At 48.9% G+C, this 19086-nt stretch overlaps 1 protein-coding gene across 1 annotated transcript in view; it reads left to right on the top strand.

Annotated features, from left to right (window-relative positions):
- TTC7B (tetratricopeptide repeat domain 7B) overlaps positions 1 to 19086 on the top strand; it is a 248432-nt gene that overhangs the window by 128360 nt on the left and 100986 nt on the right.

Here is a 19086-nt window from a genome sequence, read left to right as displayed (position 1 = left end):
CACACACACACACACACACCGCCCCCCTCACTGGCAGCCATGTACCCTCGGGCCCCTCATCTAACTTTGGTTTCCTTCTCTGCAAAATGGGAATCAGGCTGCACAATGCGGTGGTAGAATTCACTTGTGCTCAGTTCCTACTGGTGGTCCATAAACCCACTGGGGGTGAGTTTGTGTGTAAGAGAAAGCGAGCGTTTCTCAGGCACTTTCTTCTTCAGTGTGATTTCCACACTGATCCCCATTCTCCGACCTGTGATATTAATTTCCTTGTAAAGCTCGTTTTATTTTATGTCAAGTATTGAGGCATAACTCCTGGCGCACTAACGACTTCCGGCCCAGGGTGCGTCGAGTGAGCCGGGATTTCCGGCCCAACGTGTGTCAGGTGAGCCGGGACTTCCGGCCCAGGGTGCGTCGGGTGAGCCGGGATTTCCGGCCCAACGTGTGTCAGGTGAGCCGGGACTTCCGGCCCAGGGTGCGTCGGGTGAGCCGGGATTTCCGGCCCAACGTGTGTCAGGTGAGCCGGGACTTCCGGCCCAGGGTGCGTCGGGTGAGCCGGGATTTCCGGCCCAACGTGTGTCAGGTGAGCCGGGACTTCCGGCCCAGGGTGCGTCGGGTGAGCCGGGATTTCCGGCCCAACGTGTGTCAGGTGAGCCGGGACTTCCGGCCCAGGGTGCGTCGGGTGAGCCGGGATTTCCGGCCCAACGTGTGTCAGGTGAGCCGGGACTTCCGGCCCAGGGTGCGTCGGGTGAGCCGGGATTTCCGGCCCAACGTGTGTCAGGTGAGCCGGGACTTCCGGCCCAGGGTGCGTCGGGTGAGCCGGTGCGGGCTTAAGGGAGAGTAAACGGTGCCTTCACGTGTAGTCTTTCGCTCATTCTGAGGAGACCCCAGTTGCTTGTAGATATCGTTGCCGCCTCATTCCCTCAGCTGCTAGGAGACATTCAGGCTGGAAGCTGGACTGTTTTACAGTTTCAGGAGAAGCTGGTTAGTCGGAGGCCATGCTTATGCGTTATTGAGGGACTGCCCAGAACACCAGATCTGCCCCCCGAGAGGCTAACTCAGTCACAGGACCACTTTATCTCTTCTCCAGTGGAGTAAAAAGAAAAGGAGGAAAGAAAAACCACTCCTGTTGTTCAAATGAACCTTTCCACGGTATTTATCTTGTTTCTTCTAAATTTATACGCGTTGCAACAGCCTCTGGGCACGCGGACAGGGAATGAAATACTGTAACAGATTGGCTGACGTCGGACCGGCGCCCGGCTCACCCTGTAGCCTGCCGGTGCACCGCCTCTTTAAGCAGGAGCCTCGGGGAACAGACGAGCCTGCGTGGCTCCCATCTTTTTTTAGCCTTTGGTTTGGTGACTATACAGGGCGACCGTTACTCAGGCTTCAGAAAAAAAAAAAAAGCCCCTCGCAATCTGGCTCAGATGAAGCGATGAGTCCAGATGTTCCTGTCCCAAAGTGCACACCCGGGCACGTCCCAGGCTTGGGGTGGGCCCGGGTTCTTCATCACCCCGGGGGCTTTGACTCCCAGGGACCCTCTCCTCCTGGCCAGCTGAGTTCCTGTCCACCGCCTCCACCAAGGAGCCCATCTGCAGGGAGAGAGCCAGGCAGCTCACAGCTGTGTTCTTTTAAGGTGAACTTCCCTCCCTGCCCCGACAACCACTAAAAGTCTCTCGGCGTCCAAGGCTGCGTGGGGCTTGCACGACCCCTCTCCTCCCATCACGGGGCCACAGAACTGGTCCCCGGCTTGAAATTCGCCTGTGTCCGAAACAGGTGTGAGGAGGCCGGGGTGGCCGGCGTGGCGGACGGGCTGGACGGCCCCTGCCTGCAGGCTTATTCTCGTGCCACGAATGGCTCTGGGGGGACGGCTGTCACCTAGCGGCATTTGTCTGTGAGGCGGAGGCTCCCTGGCATGTGCTTCCGCCTGGCGCGGAATCCTGGGACCGCGTTTTCAGCCAGATAGCTTTCACCTTGACATCACGCCTCGCCTTGTCTCGTGGTCGTGCCCTGACACTCAAGTCACTGGGTAGTCTGGTTGGTTGGCAGAGCCTTGATTCAGAATTTCACCGCACTGGTCACATGGACCCTGTGGAGACAGTGCGGGGTTGATTTGAAGGGGCTGGAGCAGAACAGTGGGAGCCTTTGGAGCCTTTTGAATTTTTTACCATGTCAGTGTTTTACCCATTAAAAATGTAAGTCAGTGGATCAAATGTATAAAATGGAGAGCATTCATTTTTTTAATCCCATATATATGCAGGCCCTGATTCTGTGCCGGGGGCTGTGATTAGGGCTGGGGGCACAGTATCTTGATCAAGGTGGGGTCCCTGTGGGTGAGTGACCCCTAGTCCAGAAGAGGAGACAGCCAAAGCAGCAGGCACTAACCATCTGGGGTGCCTGATGTTGGGAGAGTCTCTGTGCAGGTTCTGCATACAGTCATGAAGGATTTGAATCCTCGGCCTTAGTTTTTCTTGCTATTTCTACTTGGGCTTGCAGATGGAGCTTTCCCCAGCAAACATTTGGTATCCGCGTTGTCTCAGATCTAAGTAGGGCTGTCGTGGGAGGAAGGCGAACTCGCAGAGCATCTCGCAGGCCGGGCCTGTCTTTGGAGAGCTCTCCTCCTGGGGACAGGGGCTTGGTCCACCCTTGGTTGACCAGACAACCCCCCTTTGCTCTCAGGTCCTACTTAATCTGTCCTGCTTCCCTCATTTGCTGCTGTTTTCTTTCTTTCGTTTTTCCTTCTTCTCATTTACCCTTCCATTTTCTGAGGACTTTAGGTTAAAAGGCTAAGTGAATTTTTTTTAATTGAGGTAAATTTATAAAACGTATACTTAGCCATTTTAGAAGGTTCAATGCAGTGGCATTTAATACTTTCCTGCTGTTGGGCAGTCATCACCTCCAATTTCAAAACATTTTCATCACCCTGAAAGGAAACCCCATCCCCATAAGTATTTGTTCATCATTTCTCCTTCCTGCCAAGCCCTGTCAGCTGCTAATCTGAATTGTGACTCTGTGAATTTGGCTATTTTGAATATAATAAGTCCCCAACATACAAAGGAGTTCCGTTCAGAGAGCATGTTCGTAAGTCCAACATAGTGAGTCTAGATACCAACTAACACAATTAGCTATATAGTACTGTACTGTAATAGGTTTATAATACCTTTCACACAAATAATACATTAAAAGAAAAATAGCAAAACATCTTAAATTTTACAGTACAGTACCTTGAAAATATACTAGTACGTACAACCACTGGCATAGAGAGGCTGGCCATCAAGTGAACAGGCAGGAAGAGTTACTGACTGGAGGAGGGAGAAGAGGTGGGAGATGGTAGAGTTGAAGGGTCGTCAGCGATGGGAGATGGAGGGCAGGCTGCACTTTCACTCACACTTGGCACTGATGGGACACACATTTGCGTCTTTGAAAGTTTGTAACTTGAAGGTTCATATGTAGGTGACTGACTATATTTCATATGAATAGAGTCATCCAGTATATGATCTTTTGAGCTTATTATACTTCTTTCACCCACCTAATGTTTTAAGGTTCTTCTGTCTTTTAACATGAATCCATCCTCTTGGCTGATAACATTCCATCGTATGGATACACTGAGATTTGTTTCTCCATTTATCAGTTGCCAGGCATTTGACTGTTACAAATAGTGCTGCTCTGGGCAGCTAGGCTTTAAACTTCCTACATTGCTCCTTCTTTTTTAGTGATTCTCGTTCATGCTGTGATGGTTGATATCCCATCTTCATCTCGTGCATCATCACCACAGTGATCTTTCTCAAACACTGTCTGTTGAAAAACATTTCATGGCTTTTCCCCTTGCCCCTTCTTTTTCTCCCTCTTTTTATTTTGTTTTGCTTTCATTTTCCTCCTAGAATGAAATTGACTTCATGGTCTTCCTGCCATAGGCAGCAGCCCAGCAGACTCCTTGAAGAGTTGAACAATATATACAATATGGAAAGGAAAAAGTCAGAGAATCCCACTCTTTAGAGATAGTTGAGTGCCCATTGACATTTTAGAGATCAGTTTTTTCATATTTCTCTGTTTTTTACACTTCATGAAACTTTTATTCAAAAATAGATATAGGCAGTGACTGTATATAACTTCATCATTTTATATAGCTGTATAGTATTCCATTGTTTGAGTGTACTAAAATTTATGTAACCAGTTGCTGGTTTATAGTCATTTAGGATATTCCTAAATTTTGCCTTTAATAATGTTACATAATAGTTTTGTTATAATTTTGAACCTATGCCTTATTGAATAAATACATGTACATCTTTGTAAGTTTCAAGGAATGGAATAATATTATAGGTGTTTTATTGTGAATATTCCCAATCATTCTTCTCCCCTCTATCGACACCCCCACCCCAGCCCAGCCACCTCAACCCCCAAACCTAAGTCAGCTGTCTCATGTGTTCTGGACCCAGGCCCTAAAATCGGAGAGCTTGGGTTTGAGTTCCTGATTTGCCACTTACTAGTTGTATGATTCCAGCAAGTCATTAACCTCTTATGCCTCAGTCTCACCTTCTGTAAAATAGGGATAATACTCACACGCATCTCATATCATTCTGAGGCTTGTTTGCTAATCCGTGCAAAGGGCTCAGAACAGAGCCCAGCGCGTAGATTGCATTAAATGGCACCTGCATCCTGCCACGTTGTCCCTGCCACTCTGCACAGGACTTGCCTGGCACCGGGGAAGCAGCTTATTACACAGGAGTGATCCAATCTTTCCAGAAACTTCCAGTCATCAGGAACAAGCACGTGGAGAGGCAGCCAGTTAGAGAAGGCTGGACAGTGAAGGCGTGTTGATTGCAGGCGAAAGTTAGACCAGGTGCGGCGGAGCTGGCCGGTTGGCCACCAGGGAGGATTGCAGCAGCCAGTGTGGGAATTGGCTCCACAAGGCCTGAGAGGAGTTAAAACATCTAAGAGCAGAGGGACAGCCTTACCATCAAGGTCAGGGAGGCGGGAGGGCGGAGAGGAGGAGAGGACCCCGGGTAGAAAGTGTGGAGGCGGGTTGTCAGGCCCCGAAATGCAGGGGTCATCTTTGTGCCGGCTGGGACCTTTCATGAACAGAGGAGTCACCACCACCAGGCTGCTGTGAGAGAGGTGGTCTTGCCTCCTGCTCACCCCCTCCTCCCTTTTCTTGTCCCCAAGCAACAGCAACACTCCTGCGTCAGGACCCGCTGACCCAGGTCCTCCTGCCAGCAGGAAGAGGCCGGGGTGACTGCCTCGGCTCCCAGCCCGTCTCCTCCTCGCCCCTCCTGTCACTGACACCTTTGCGTGCATTGTAAGTGCTGTGCAGACCCTACCCTTTAAGAGCTGTGCTTGGGGACTTCCCGGGCGGTCCAGTGGTTAAGACTCCATGCTTCTTAATGCAGGGGGCGCAGGTTCAATACTTGGTTGGGGAAGTAAGGTCTCACACTCCCGCTGCACAGCATGGCCAAAATAAAAATCTAAAAATTAAAAAACGAAAGAACTCTGCTTACTCAGGGAGCAGAGCCACTCTCCTCTCTGGCTCTGTTGTTTGAGACAGAAGTCTCTTCTCGCATCTCAAGAAGGCCCCACACCATGCCTTTCTTTCTCTCGGGTGCTATTCAGCCAGACCCTGGTGAGGAGCATGGTGTACAGAGGGAATTCAAACCAAAGGAAAATCCCACCCTCATCCTGACAGGTTTAAAGACAAGCGCGATGGTTGCCGTCCCTCCAGTGCTAGGAGTCTGTGTGTTTTTAAAGACTCATGTGGGAACTGCCCTGGTGGTCCAGGGGCTAATACTCTGTGCTCCCAACGCAGGGGGCCCGGGCTCGATCCCTGGTCAGGGAGCTAGATGCCACATGCCACAGCTAAGACCCAGCGCAGCCAAATAAATAAAAACAAAAAGGCTCATGTGAGCCCTGCTGAAAGGCTTGTGTAGGAAGGAACACTTCTTTTCTCCCTGTTCAATTTGAACAGCAGTGCTAGTTGGCATGACAACCTGTGCTATTAAAAGTAAAGCGACAAGCACCACTTTCCTCGTTTTTGAGAATGAACCCAAGCTGCTAAGGAGGTTTGTTTCTTGACTATTAATGGCTCCATTTTAACAGAACGTTCTGGGGTCTTTTGTGAAGGGTGTGTGTATCCCCTCTACATAGACATGGCAGCTTTAAAGACAGAAATGGTATTTTTATCTTTCCCATTGAACTCTTGTTCATTTGTTTATGGTAAATCTCAACAACTCTGTAGTTCTGTGGGTAGAAATGTCTGGCTGGTACCAAAGGGACATTTACACATCCCTACCCCCCAAGCACTTATTTAATCAGGGAGCCTCGTGAGAAACACTTGAAGGTCTAACGAAAGCTGCCTAACCGGCCTACCATTTGTTAGTTCACATTAGCATTTGGTCTGTCGTGCAGCCCCACTCTGCAGAAACCCAGCCTTGACCTACGTGCCGGGGTCTCCAGAAGGCATCAGGGTGGCCTGATGGACTGGGAGCCACAGACTTCTGAGACGTGAAGACAGATTGTTTGGTTTATGTCGTCAGTCACTTAAGTCATGTCCGACTTTGTGACCCCACGGACTAGAGCCTGCCAGGCTCCTCTGTCCATGGGATTTTTCCAGCAAGAATACTGGAATGGGTTGCCATTTCCTTCTCTAGGGGATCTTCCTAACCCAGGGATCAAACCCTTGTCTCCTGTGCCTCCTGCATTACAGGCATATTCTTTACTGCCGAGCCACTGGGGAAGCCTTGGTTTATTATAGGTACCCAATAACAACTTGCTAAATCACCCAGTCCTTCAAAACCAATGGACATTCTCATCCTGCTTTTCTTTGGTTTGTGGGTAAACTGTCTCTGGATGTGCAATGAGTGTAGCTTCCAGAGGTCGGCCCAAAGGTTAAAGGTCATTTACTTGGGAACTGGGTCACAGAGGAAGAGCTGGGCCCCACTTGGGGCAGAGCACTGACTGGTACGGATCCCAGCTCTGGTCCGGCTTTGGGGGTCAACCTCAAGAGGGATCAGCTACATCATTTTTATTGACAGTCCTGCCCCTAAGAATCTCAGCCACTGCATGGACACTGGTACCTACAACCCCACCGATATGAATATGTTTTTAAATTAAGCTTCATTGTTCTCTTCTTACAGCCCTCAAGGAAATAATTGTTTGCCTTAATGCCATATTAACCTTTTAAAAATGTATAATTCAGCGGCATTAACTAGATTCACAGTGCTGTGTAACTATTATGTCTGTTTCCAGACTTGATCCTCATCCCAAATAGAAACTCGTTATCTGCTAAGCAATACTCCCCATTCCCACAGCTTCCATAACCTGGTACCTCTAATTGCTGTGTCTGAATTTTGCCTATTCTGGGTACATTATATAAATGGAATCATGAAATACTAATATTTTGTTTCTGACTGATTTTGTAGTCTAGTGTTTTCAAGGTTCAACTATGTCATAATGATATATCTGATAGCGTCTATCAAAACTTCATTCCTTTTTATAGCTGAGTAGTATTCCATTGTGTGTATATGCCAATTTTGTTCATTCTTCTATTGATGGACACGTGGATTGTTTTCACATTTTAGCTATTGTGAATAATGCTGCTGTGGACACTAGTAGACACGTGTCTGAGTTCCTGTTTTCTTATATTCAAGAGTGAAATTGCCAGGTCATATGGTAATTCTTTTTTAACTTTCTGAAGAACTACTGAACAGTTTTTCACAGCAGCTGCACCATTTTGCATTCCAAACAGAAAGGCACAAGGATTCAAATTCCTCACCAACACTTGTTATTTTTTGTTCACTCTATATGGCCGTTCTAGTAACAGAGACGGTAGCTCACGTGTGTTTGCCTGCTGCTGCTGATGTTGAGCATCTTTTCAGGTGCGTGTTTGGCGTTTGTGTGTCTTCTCTGGACAAATGTCTGTTCAGGACCTTTGCCTGTGTTTAAGTTGGGTTGTTTGTCTTTTTGTTGCTGAGTTATAGGAGTTCTTTATTTAGTACAGGTAAAAGTCTTAGCAGATATATGATTTGCAAACATACTTTCCCATTCAGCAGGTTGTCTTTTTCTTTCTTGATAATGTTCTTTGATGCGCACAAGTTTCCAATTCCAGTGAAGCCTCGTGTACTGATTTTTTTTCTTTTGTTGCTCTTGCTTTGGTGTCATATCTAAGAATCCATTGCCAAATCCAAGGTCATGAAGATTTTTACCTATATTTTCCTATAAGAATTTTATGGGTTTTTTAAAAATTTTTTAAGAAACTGTATGGATTTTGCTCATATGTTTAGGTTGTTGACCCATTTTGAGCTAATTTTTGTATATGGTGTCAGGTGGGGCTCCAACTTCATTCTCTTACATGCGGAAATTCAGTTTTCCTGGCAACATTGTCTTAGAGGCTATTTTTCCCCCCACTGGTTGAATTTGGTGCCCTTGTCAACAGTCCATTAGGCAGCAGATGTGTGGGTTTGTTTCAAGGCTTCCGTTCTGCCCTATCGGTCTGTTTTCGTTGCTATGGCTTTATGATAAGCTTTAAAACTGGGAAACTGTGTTTTCCAGCATTGCTCTTTTTCAAGATTGCTTTGACTCTTCATTGCTTCTGATGTGGCATCAACTCTGGGTTCTTCGTATTTGACTGCGCTTCTCACAGTGCCTCCTCGTCTGTCGGTGCCAGCCCCCCCGCCCTCGCCCCCGCCCCGGCCACGTACACACACCTTACAGGCCATCTGAGAGAATAGATCCTGACACTGGCTCTGTATTCAAGCATTCATCGCACACCTATTTTGTATAAGACACACCCCCGGGGAGAGCCTGGGGCTCCCTTACTCCCCTCCCTAGGTCTTGCACGTGTTCAGGGGCACACTGAAGTCCCCGGGGGCCGGAGCCAGGGAGATGGAAAGACCAGAGGTGACTGCAGTTGAGGAGGGAGGAGGGCTGAGGAATGAAATGCCCATTTCTTGAGTAAGTGATTCATTTATAAGAATAGCAAAGAACTACATTAGTGAAAGAGTGGCTGGAGCAGTATTTGCACAGAGCCCTGGGGACCCTTCACTCACTGTGCAAACTTTTTTTTTTTCATTCAAGAAGTATTTATTGAGAAGCTGTCATCAGACATTATTCTGGATTTTGATGATATAGAGTAAACAAACAAACAAAAAACCCCACAAAATCACAGTTCTCATAAAAAGAACAAAAGTAGAAAAAAAGCACCTGTAGGTGAAAGAGTATTTTTTAAGTTACGACAAGTTGACGGAAAACAAATCAGCGGTTACAATGGAAAACAGAAAATCCTGAGAAAATGCATTCAACGGTCAATCTAGAACTGTGTGTCCAACAAAATGAGCATCCGATAACGAGGCCAAACAGGTAGATTATTAGATGAAAAGCAGGCTGCCTCTTCCTTTGTTGTTGCTACTGTTCAGTTGTTAAGTCGTGTCTGACCCTTTGCGACCCCGTGGACTGTATCCTGCCAGGCTCCTCTGTCCATGGAATTTTTCAGGCGTGAATACGGGTGTGGGTTGTCATTTCCTCCTCCAGGGGAGTCTTCCCAGATCAGGGATCGAGCCCATGTCTCCTGCATTGGCAGGCGGCTTCTTTACCACTGAGCCACCTGGGAAGCCCGACTCTTCCATTAATAGATTCTAAATAGAAACACTTAAAATCCAGGGTTATCACTGTGCAGACTTGATCCAGTTGCTTCATACAGTTGAAGGGAGAGCGTGCCGGAGGCTGGCGTCCAGTGTCCATGCTCTATAATAAAGCCTGTGACCTTTGAAAAACAACCCACTCTCTACCCCTCCCACTGTGGCCAGGGGCAGCGGTGGCCTCCAATTTAAGCATTTGCCAAAGCAACAGAGCGTAGAAACTCCTCTGCTGTATCACTGTTATAGGGCAAAAAGAGAAACGGGAAGCGGGGGCATGGATGTGGGGTTAGCTCAATTTTATTTCCAATTTAAGGGGAGAAAACTTGAGCAAGCCTTGACGGATGTTGTCTATATTTTCTCAAAGCTGGGTGGGAGGACTTTTATTTGTAGCTGAGAGTCCCATCAGCCTGCCTTTGTAGAAGCTTTTCTTGGCTCCAAACTCTTTGTAGAGTTGATCTCTTGAACTGTACTTTAATTTGTACTTTTATCAATATATTTAGTTAATTTAGGAATAAGGGCTCTGAGCTGAGCATCATGGGACCTGGATTCTAATTTCAGGCCTGCCTCTATGTGACCCCGGGCAGGCTCTGTCTCTTCTCTGAGGCTTTGTTTCCACATCCTTAGTAAAGTATGAACAGGAACAGATCATGTCAAAGGTCAGCACGTTCTCTGATTATGTCAATCCATGGATTTAAGATAATGGGCTAAAAAATCTAAATTGCTTAGTTTTTTATTGCTAATGTTAAAAAAAATGAAATATCATATACCATGTTCAATTATTAAAAATTGTCACACAGCTGCCAGGAGTCACAATGATTACTTGACTCATTAAGTAACTATGATGAAGCAAAGAAAACCTTCCTACTTGGTTGGTTGAAGAATCCAGGTTATGAGAACTTTTAGGATATGACCGTCACGTCCACAGAGGTGAATGAGGAAGTTCACTGTGTTATTTGTTCTATTTTAATAGTGATGGATTTCAGACTTCAGCTCCAGGCTAAATTTGAGGGGTATCTGATTATTTTATCCATCCCCCCTCCCCCATGGGTTTTTGGAGGCTAAAGCTCACCCTCGAATTCCAAAAATAGACGTTGGCTTTTCCTTGCTTGTGGTATCATCCAGCTGTCACTGCCATGCACCCGGTTCGTGTCATTGGGCTGGGAAGGTAATTGCTAAACCCTTTTCTTGTGCCAGAAGAACTTCTCATTCCTGGAGCCCCCTCAGAGATGGCTGATTGACGAAGAGCCAAAATAGGGCACGGGAAAGGATGAGCTCTTGCTACTGAAAGGAAATCACAGTTTTGGAAGTGACATTTTGACTACCACTCAAATGATTAGGATGCCAGCTAGAGTCTAATAACTGTTCTCCCAAATATTCTTGGTATTAAATGAATGTTATCTGGGATTTAGAGAGCTGGCAGCAGTGTGTTGACAGTGAACGGGCCTCTCTTTCCTGGTAGAAACAATAACTGTTGCCAAACCCACCTTCTTTTCTCGTGAGGGAGATGGCTGGAGGTGACGCCGCTGTTGCGCACGGGTGGCTCAGGGCATGTGGGCCCTGGGCCTGCACCACCATCTCTCCACTGGACACCGGAAGAGGAGAAAGGCCAGCATCCGGCTCTCATCTCCCCTTTCCCGCTTGGGGGCTCCCTCCCACCCTCCTCTGCCCTCCACTGGCACCCCAATCCCAGGGCTCCCCACAGCAGACCTGTCCTGCAGCAGCATCTGCTTCTCTGATGAAAGCAGCACCAACAGCAACATGCTTATTAAATTTACTCTGCGCCAGGCACTCTTCTAAGCATTTAAAACATTTTATGTATTTATTAATATTTATTTATGGGTTGAGCTGTGTGGCATGTGGGATCTTAGTTCCCTGTCCAAGGATCGAACCTGAGCCCCCTTAACCGCTGGACTGGCAGGGAAGTCTGTCTTAGCGTTTTCGTGCGCTCCTTCCTTTAACCCCGCAGTGAGGCTCTGGCTGATGAGGGGGGAGTCGGCATGGAGTCAGCACGTCCTGTGCCTCCTCTCCAGCCAGCGGCCTGCCTGGGCCTCGGTGACCGAGGCTGCCTCTTACGTGCACCCCACTCCCATCTGGCTTCACCCCCAAAAGCCTACATCTTCCTAAAAGTCCATTTTCATCTGTACCTCTTTTAGACTGGAATCATTATTGAAATGTGAATTCTTTTATTTCGTAGCACATAGTCTCTTCCCAATCTCCCTACTTTATTAAAACTGGAAATTTAAAATTTATGGACAAGATGTTATGCTATGATCTGCATCAAAATAATATGTTGGGGAGAAACGTGTTAGGGATATGCATGAAACAAGATTGAGAACCGAGGGACTTCCCTGGTGGTCTGGTGGCTAAGCCTGCACTCCCAAGGCAGCAGCCCAGGTTCAGTCCCTGGTCAGGGAACTAGACCCCACGTGTCATAACTAAGACAAGTGCAGCCAAAGAAATAAATATTAAAAGAAAGATTGAGAATTGAAGGTGACAGGTATGTGGGGTTTTATTTTATTTCCCCATCTTTGTCTTAGTTTGAAAATTTTCAATAATAAAAATTTTTAAGAAGAAAGAAACTGGAAATTTTTAGTCTATCTCATACAGACATGATTAGGATGCTTAAAAGGTGCAGTTGAACAGAATCAAGGAGAGCGAACACCTAGTCTAAGGAGCAGGGGCTGTGGACGGCACATGCCCCAGTGACACCCCAAGGCCTGCCTTGCGCTTAGATGCGTTCTCTGGAAGAGGGTTTCCTTTGTGATGCTGACTTGAGGGGCTTCCCTGGTGGCTCAGCAGGAAAGAATTCTACCTGCAATGCAGGAGACACTGGTTCAATCCCTGGGTCAGGAAGATACCCCGGAGGAGGGCATGGCCACCCACTCCAGGATTCTTGCCTGGAGAATCCCACGGCCAGAGGAGCCCGGTGGGCTACTGTCCATGGGGTCGCAAAGAGTCGGACTCGACTAAAGTGACTGAGCACGCATGCACACCTGTTGACCTGAGCCGCTTAGAGGCTTATATAATCCTAGCATTTACAGGCATGTAGAGGAGGACATGTTCCGTAGCTTAGCGGGATGCTTGGCGTCAGGACCTCAGGAACAGCTGGAGCTATCTGGGCACTTTTACCGAGCCAGCTCTCAGAAGGGCTGCCAAGAGCCCACAGGAGGACAGAGCCATCTGCTGTGAGGCCAGAGCTCGGATATTTCGGAATCAGGGCAAAGGGTTAATTTGTAATCGTCGGCTTGCATTTCCTGTCTCTCTTTACAACACCCTACAGCTTATACTGGAATGTGTGTTGTTACAGTAATAACGAAGGGGTCCGAGCTGGGGGAGGCCTGTGAAAGGTCTGCATGTAGAGGAAACCACGGCCTGTCTTTATCAAACTGTGCGCCTTTGAGATGGCACTGTGGTGCTAGCGGACACCATGAGATCTATAGTTTCTTGAAAATCCTGCGCTGAAAAGACCCCAGTCTTCAGAGGACGCGGAAACAAGGGCTCCATCAGCACTAAAATATATATATATATATTGCTGAATCTCAGAAATAGTTCAGGGAACATGTGGCATTTTTAGGAGCCTTTTATTTAGCCAAACTTTGCTTTATGTGGCGAGAGGAGGCCCAGCCGTTCAAGCGGCTTGTCTGTAAGGAGCGTCTCCAAGGCAGCGGGAGCCGTGGCCCCAGCTCCGCAGCAGACCGCTGGGCGTAGATCCCGCTCTCCCTGTGCCCTGAGCCATGGTGCAGTCCTTTGTGGAGCTCCGCTCCGCCTCCTCCTCTGTAAGTGGAAGAGTACCTGTGTGGATGGCATCACTGACTCGATGGACGTGAGTCTGAGCAAACTCCAGCAGACAGTGGAGGACAGGGAGGCCTGGTGTGCTGCACTCCATGGGGTCGCAAGGAGCTAGACACGACTCAGTGACTAAACAGCCATCTGTTGGACCTAGTCGGGTCACCTGACGAGGATGAGGCAGTTCTCATAAAGCAATCAGAATAGCGCCTGGCTGCAATGTTAGCCAAGAGCGTGTGGCCTCAGCCTTCTGGGCTGCAGTAACAGAGTACCGCAGGCTGGGTTGCTTGTACACAAAAAGCGTTTATTTCTCGTAGTTCTGGAGTCTGGGAAGTCCAAGATCATGACTGGCAAATTTGCTGTCTAGTAAAGGCTCACGTCTGGGTTGCAGACTGCCCACCGTGTCTGAAGGAGCAAGGGATCTCTCCGTGACTCCACCCTCCTGACAGGGCCCCCTAATATCACATTGGGGGTTAGGTTTCAACATATGAATTTTAGGGGGGACACAAACATTCACTCCATACCACTTATTGAAAGTGTTAGTCACTCAAGTCATGTCTGACTCTTTGCGACCCCAGGGACTGTAGCCCACCAGGCTCTTCTGTCCATGGGATTCTCCAGGCAAGAATCCTGGAGTAGGTTGCCATTCCCTTCTCCAGGGGCTCTTCCTGACCCAGGGATCAAACCTGCATCTCCTGCATTGGCAGGCGAATTCTTTACCACTGCTCCACCTGGGAAGCTAGAGTATATGCTTTCAGTTCAGTTCAGTTCAGTCGCTCAGTCGTGTCCGACTCTTTGCGATCCCATGAATCATAGCACGCCTGGCCTCCATGTCCATCACCAACTCCCGGAGTTCACTCAGACTCACGTCCATCGAGTCAGTGATGCCATCCAGCCATCTCATCCTCTGTCGTCCCCTTCTCCTCCTGCCCCCAATCCCTCCCAGCATCAGAGTCTTTTCCAATGAGTCAACTCTTCACATGAGGTGGACAAAGTACTGGAGTTTCAGCTTCAACATCATTCCTCCCAAAGAACACCCAGGACTGATCTCCTTCAGAATGGACTGGTTGGATCTCCTTGCAGTCCAAGGGACTCTCAAGAGTCTTCTCCAACACCACAGTTCAAAAGTATCAATTCTTCAGTGCTCAGCTTTCTCTATGGTCCAACTCTCACATCCATACATGACTACTGGAAAAACCATAGCCTTGACTAGACGGACCTTTGTTGGCAGAGTAATGTCTCTGTTTTTCAATATGCTATCTTGGTTGGTTATAACTTTCCTTCCAAGGAGTAAGCGTCTTTTAATTTCATGGCTGCAATCACCATCTGCAGTGATTTTGGGGCCCCCCAAAATAAAGTCTGACACTGTTTCCACTGTTTCCCATCTATTTCCCATGAAGTGATGGGACCAGATGCCATGATCTTTGTTTTCTGAATGTTGAGCTTTAAGCCAACTTTTTCACTCTCCTCTTTCACTTTCATCAAGAGTCTTTTTAGTTCCTCTTCACTTTCTGCCATAAGGGCGGTGTCAAATCTGAGGTGATTGATATTTCTCCCGGCAATCTTGATTCCAGCTTGTGCTTATTTATTATTTCCTTAATAAGTGTTGGGGGGCACCCCTGATGGCTCAGCGGTAAAGAATCTACCTGCCAATGTAGGAGACAGGGATTCTATCCCTGGGTCGGGAAGATCCCCTGGAGAAGGGAATGGCAACCCACTCCAGTATTCTTGCCTGGAGAATCCCATGGATGGAGGAGCCTGGCGAGTTACAGTCCGCAGGGTGAGAAAGAGTTGGACACGACTGAGCACACGCGGCACAAACATACATTCTCGTTTGCTTCTGTAAAGTTATACATTATTTTCTGAATCCTTTCCTCAAATGAGGAAACATTTTATAAAGTAAATACTTATCTCTGATACAATATATTGTAAGTTTGAATTTTCACATATTAAATTTGGATAAAGTGATAGGCATCATGTTACATTTTCTTTCTTAATTTAAGAGTATTCATTTAAAAAAAAGATAGTAGCTAATCTACTAGCCTGGACCTGAAGTACTGTTGCTTATTATGTATTAACTAATTTAATCTTCCTGATAATTTTCTACGTTACTTACTGTTGTATTTCCCATTTTATAATGAGGAATCTGGGTATAGGGGGGTTAACTGGCTTGCCCAAATTCACACACTTAATCTGTGGTATTGCCTAGATTCTTTGTTTCTGGCTGCTGTTCAGGTGACTCTCCTGAGTCACCTCTTCTGGAAGGTTCTCAGGCAGAAGCAGTACAACTGCTTGTTGGGGGCTGGGAGGTAGGGCTTGTTATAAGAGGACCCTGGGTACACCTTCATGGCCTTCAGTTCAGTTCAGTCGCTCAGTTGTGTCCGACTCTTTTCGACCCCATGGACTGCAGCACGCCAGGCCTCCCTGTCCATCACCAACACCTGGAGTCCACCCAAACCCATGTCCATCGAGTTGCTGATGCCATCCAACCATCTCATCCTCTGTCGTCCCCTTTTCCCCCTGCCTTCAATCTTGCCCAGCATCAGAGTCTTTTCCAATGAGTCAGCTCTTTGAATGAGGTGGCCAAAGTATTGGAGTTTGTCAGCTTCAGCATCAGTCCTTCCAATGAATATTCAGGACTGATCTTCTTTAGGATGGACTGGTTGAGTCTCCTTGCAGTCCAAGGGACTCTCAAGAGTCTTCTCCAACACCACAGTTCAAAAGTATCAATTCTTCAGTGCTCAGCTTTCTCTATGGTCCAACTCTCACATCCATACATGACTATGGGAAAAATCATAGCCTTGACTAGATGGACCTTTGTTGGCAAAGTGATGTCTCTGCTTTTTAATATGCTGTCTAGGTTGGTCATAGCTTTTCTTCCAAGGAGCAAGCGTCTTTTAATTTCATGGCTGCAGTCACCATCTGCAGTGCTCTTGGAACCCAAGACAAGGTTGTAGGTAACAGAGCCCAACCGGTTCTTTCAAGCAGAAAAGGCATCTACCAGTGCAAACCATTTAGCACCCAGAATCCATAGAAGGCTGAAGATCAGGAGTGAACAGAAATTAAGGAGGCTCCTGCCCCAATTTTGGAGGATACAGTTAAGTCTGGAGGCTTCCACCAGCCTGGCTGCTTCTGTGGCCCGAGGCCCAGCCACGGAAACCAGCTTCCAGCAGCCCTCTCCCCTGCCCTGACCTCTGGGCAGCTCTCTGGCGGGAGCACCTGATTGGCCGTACTCAGGTCACATGTCACACTCCTATCTCTTTCCTTCTTCATTCACCCTTAGGCTTGGCTGCCGGGAAGGGAGAGTCTGTGCACCTTTTATCCAGGGTGTCCCGAAAGCAAAAAGAAGAGTTTTGAGGTGATTGATTGGCAGCCAAAGTGACAAATGTCCTCTCCTTTGAGGACCTCAACTGGGTGCTTCCCGAGCTCCCTGGCGGCCCTGAGACTGTGTCTTTATGAGGGCTGGTATTTCCCTGGTGCACCTGGAATGGAGCTCTGTACCAGTTAAGCTTCTGTGAGTGTTTCTCACTGAGGATGATGAGTGCGTTAGCCTTTGCCTCAGAAGAAAACAAGGATGCACGCTTATTTATAGCATCTGGCTTTTTGGTTCAGAACAGACTGTTTCAGCTATGAGCTCCTTTTGTTTATCAGGGAGACAGTTGACATTTATTGTTCCTCTTAGCAAAGGAGGAAGAAAGGCACTCAAACACTTGACTGTTTCTGTATATACATTTAAGCACTTAGGGGCTGTGTTGCAGTGAACCAGTTGAGCAGAGCTGTTGGAACACACCGCCTCTCTGACCATCGTCCTCCGCCTCCTCCGCACACACTGACTCCTCTGCCTCATTCCGTCAGTGCGATCATCATTCTCATCCCCCATCCCCCTTCCCTAAATCAGATTCCAGATTCTGTTGACTTTTCACTTTTTCTCCGTAACCCCTGGCCTCCCCGCGTTTCTCCGGCCGTACCACCCGACACCTGGGCCGAGTGTGCCCCCAGCACCCCATCCTGCCTGCTCGACCTTCTCAGCGAGCTGCCTTCCTCTCGTTTCCCCTCCTGCGCTTCCTAAAGGCACAGTCGTGCCTGCCTGTTGCTCGTCCATGTAGCGGAGCAGGTAAGAGGGCTCTGGGGCTCTGCCGTTCGGGGTCTGTGTTAGTGAGAGGTGAATCCGGAAGTAGCTAACAAGCTGATAGTTCCTTAACCGAGTGCGGGTTAATTTCTCCCGCACGGCAGGAGGTCTGCAGCGTCCCGAGGCGCCCAGGCTGGCCTGTCTCTGCTCAGGCATCCCGGAGAGGCAGGTCTGCCCTCACGGCTTTCGCTTCCTGGCCGCCCCCCTCCAGTGTGGAGTCTGTGTTCCGGGCCGAGGGCAAAGTGTGTGCCAGCTGAGCGCTCCTCCCTTTAACTCCTGCCGACATCCTGGTGCAGGATGGAGTCGCGTGGCCAGCCCTGAGCTTTGCGTTGTGTGTCTCCAGTGTGGTCATACGAGGGGGCAGTGTCCTTCTCACATCCTGTATCGGTGTCATCACCTGTCGTTGTGTTAGTCGCTTGGGTGTGTCCAACTCTTGTGACCCCGTGGACTGTAACCCACCAGGCTCCTCTGTCCATGGGATTCCTCAGACGAGAATACACGGGTGGGTTGCCACTCCCTTCTCCAGGGAATCTTCCTGACCCAGAATCGAACCCAGGTCTCCTGCATCGTAAGTGGATTCTTTACTGCTGAGCCACTGGGGTTTCCCTGATAAAGTCCTGTGGACAGAGGAGCCTGTTGGGCTGCAGTCCGTGGGTCATGGAGAGTCAGACGCTGAGCATGCCCCCTCCTCGTCTCCGTTCCTCCTGAGCACCACCTGCCTTCTCCTGCCCCGAGCCGCGAGGGGCTTCCCTGCAGAGAAGTGGCCACAGCCTCCGAGGGCACTCTCTGCTGCCGTGGGCACTGTGGCCACAGCCTCCAAGGGCGCTGTCTGCTGCCGTGGGCACCGTGGCCACAGGCTGCCATGGGTGCTCTCTGCTGCTGTGGGCGCCATGGCCACAGCCTCCGAGGGCGCTCTCTGCCCCCTCAGGGTGCTGCTGCTCTGTTCATTCTGGAAGCTCCTAGCTCCATTCCTTTTCGTTCCTCCCAGCAACCGCTCATTCCATCTTTAGAGAGAAAACGGGCTGATCCACGTCTCTGGGTCTAAGGGCCGCTCCTCTGTATCCTGCAGAACCTGCCTCCTTGCGGGAAGGCCTCGCCCCGGGGTCCGTTGTTCTGGGGGCCTGGGCCTCTGGCTTATCTCGTTTCTTCTCTGCCTACTTGCTCCTCTCAGGTTGCTTCTGCATTCTCCCTTAATTCTAAAGTGTCCTTCCCTCTAATGAACACACACACGCGCGTGTGCATGCGTGCACACACACACACACACAGGCCTTCTGTGCCATATGTTTGCTCCTCGGTATGCAGGCCAGACACTTTGGGATCCCCTCACCCCCCATCTCACCAGCCCCCTGCTCCTTCCTTGAGTGGTCCTTCCTTGCTGATGCCAGCTGAAGCCACATTCCTTAGCTCTGCGCTTGGTTCTGAAGGCCCCAGCCCCCCGTCCACCTAGGGCTGGCCTTCCCACCCTGGTGTGCACCCCCCCCGTCCGCGATCTCCCCGAAGTTCTGGTGCGGCCGGGCCACTCTGTGCGGAAACCAGAGGCTCCCCCCC

This window comes from Bison bison, unplaced genomic scaffold (genome assembly GCF_000754665.1).
Source record: "Bison bison bison isolate TAMUID 2011002044 unplaced genomic scaffold, Bison_UMD1.0 scf7180017864213, whole genome shotgun sequence".
Classification (NCBI taxonomy): domain Eukaryota; kingdom Metazoa; phylum Chordata; class Mammalia; order Artiodactyla; family Bovidae; genus Bison; species Bison bison.
Note: the sequence above shows the minus strand (reverse complement) of the source record. Positions and strands in the feature narration are given on the sequence as shown.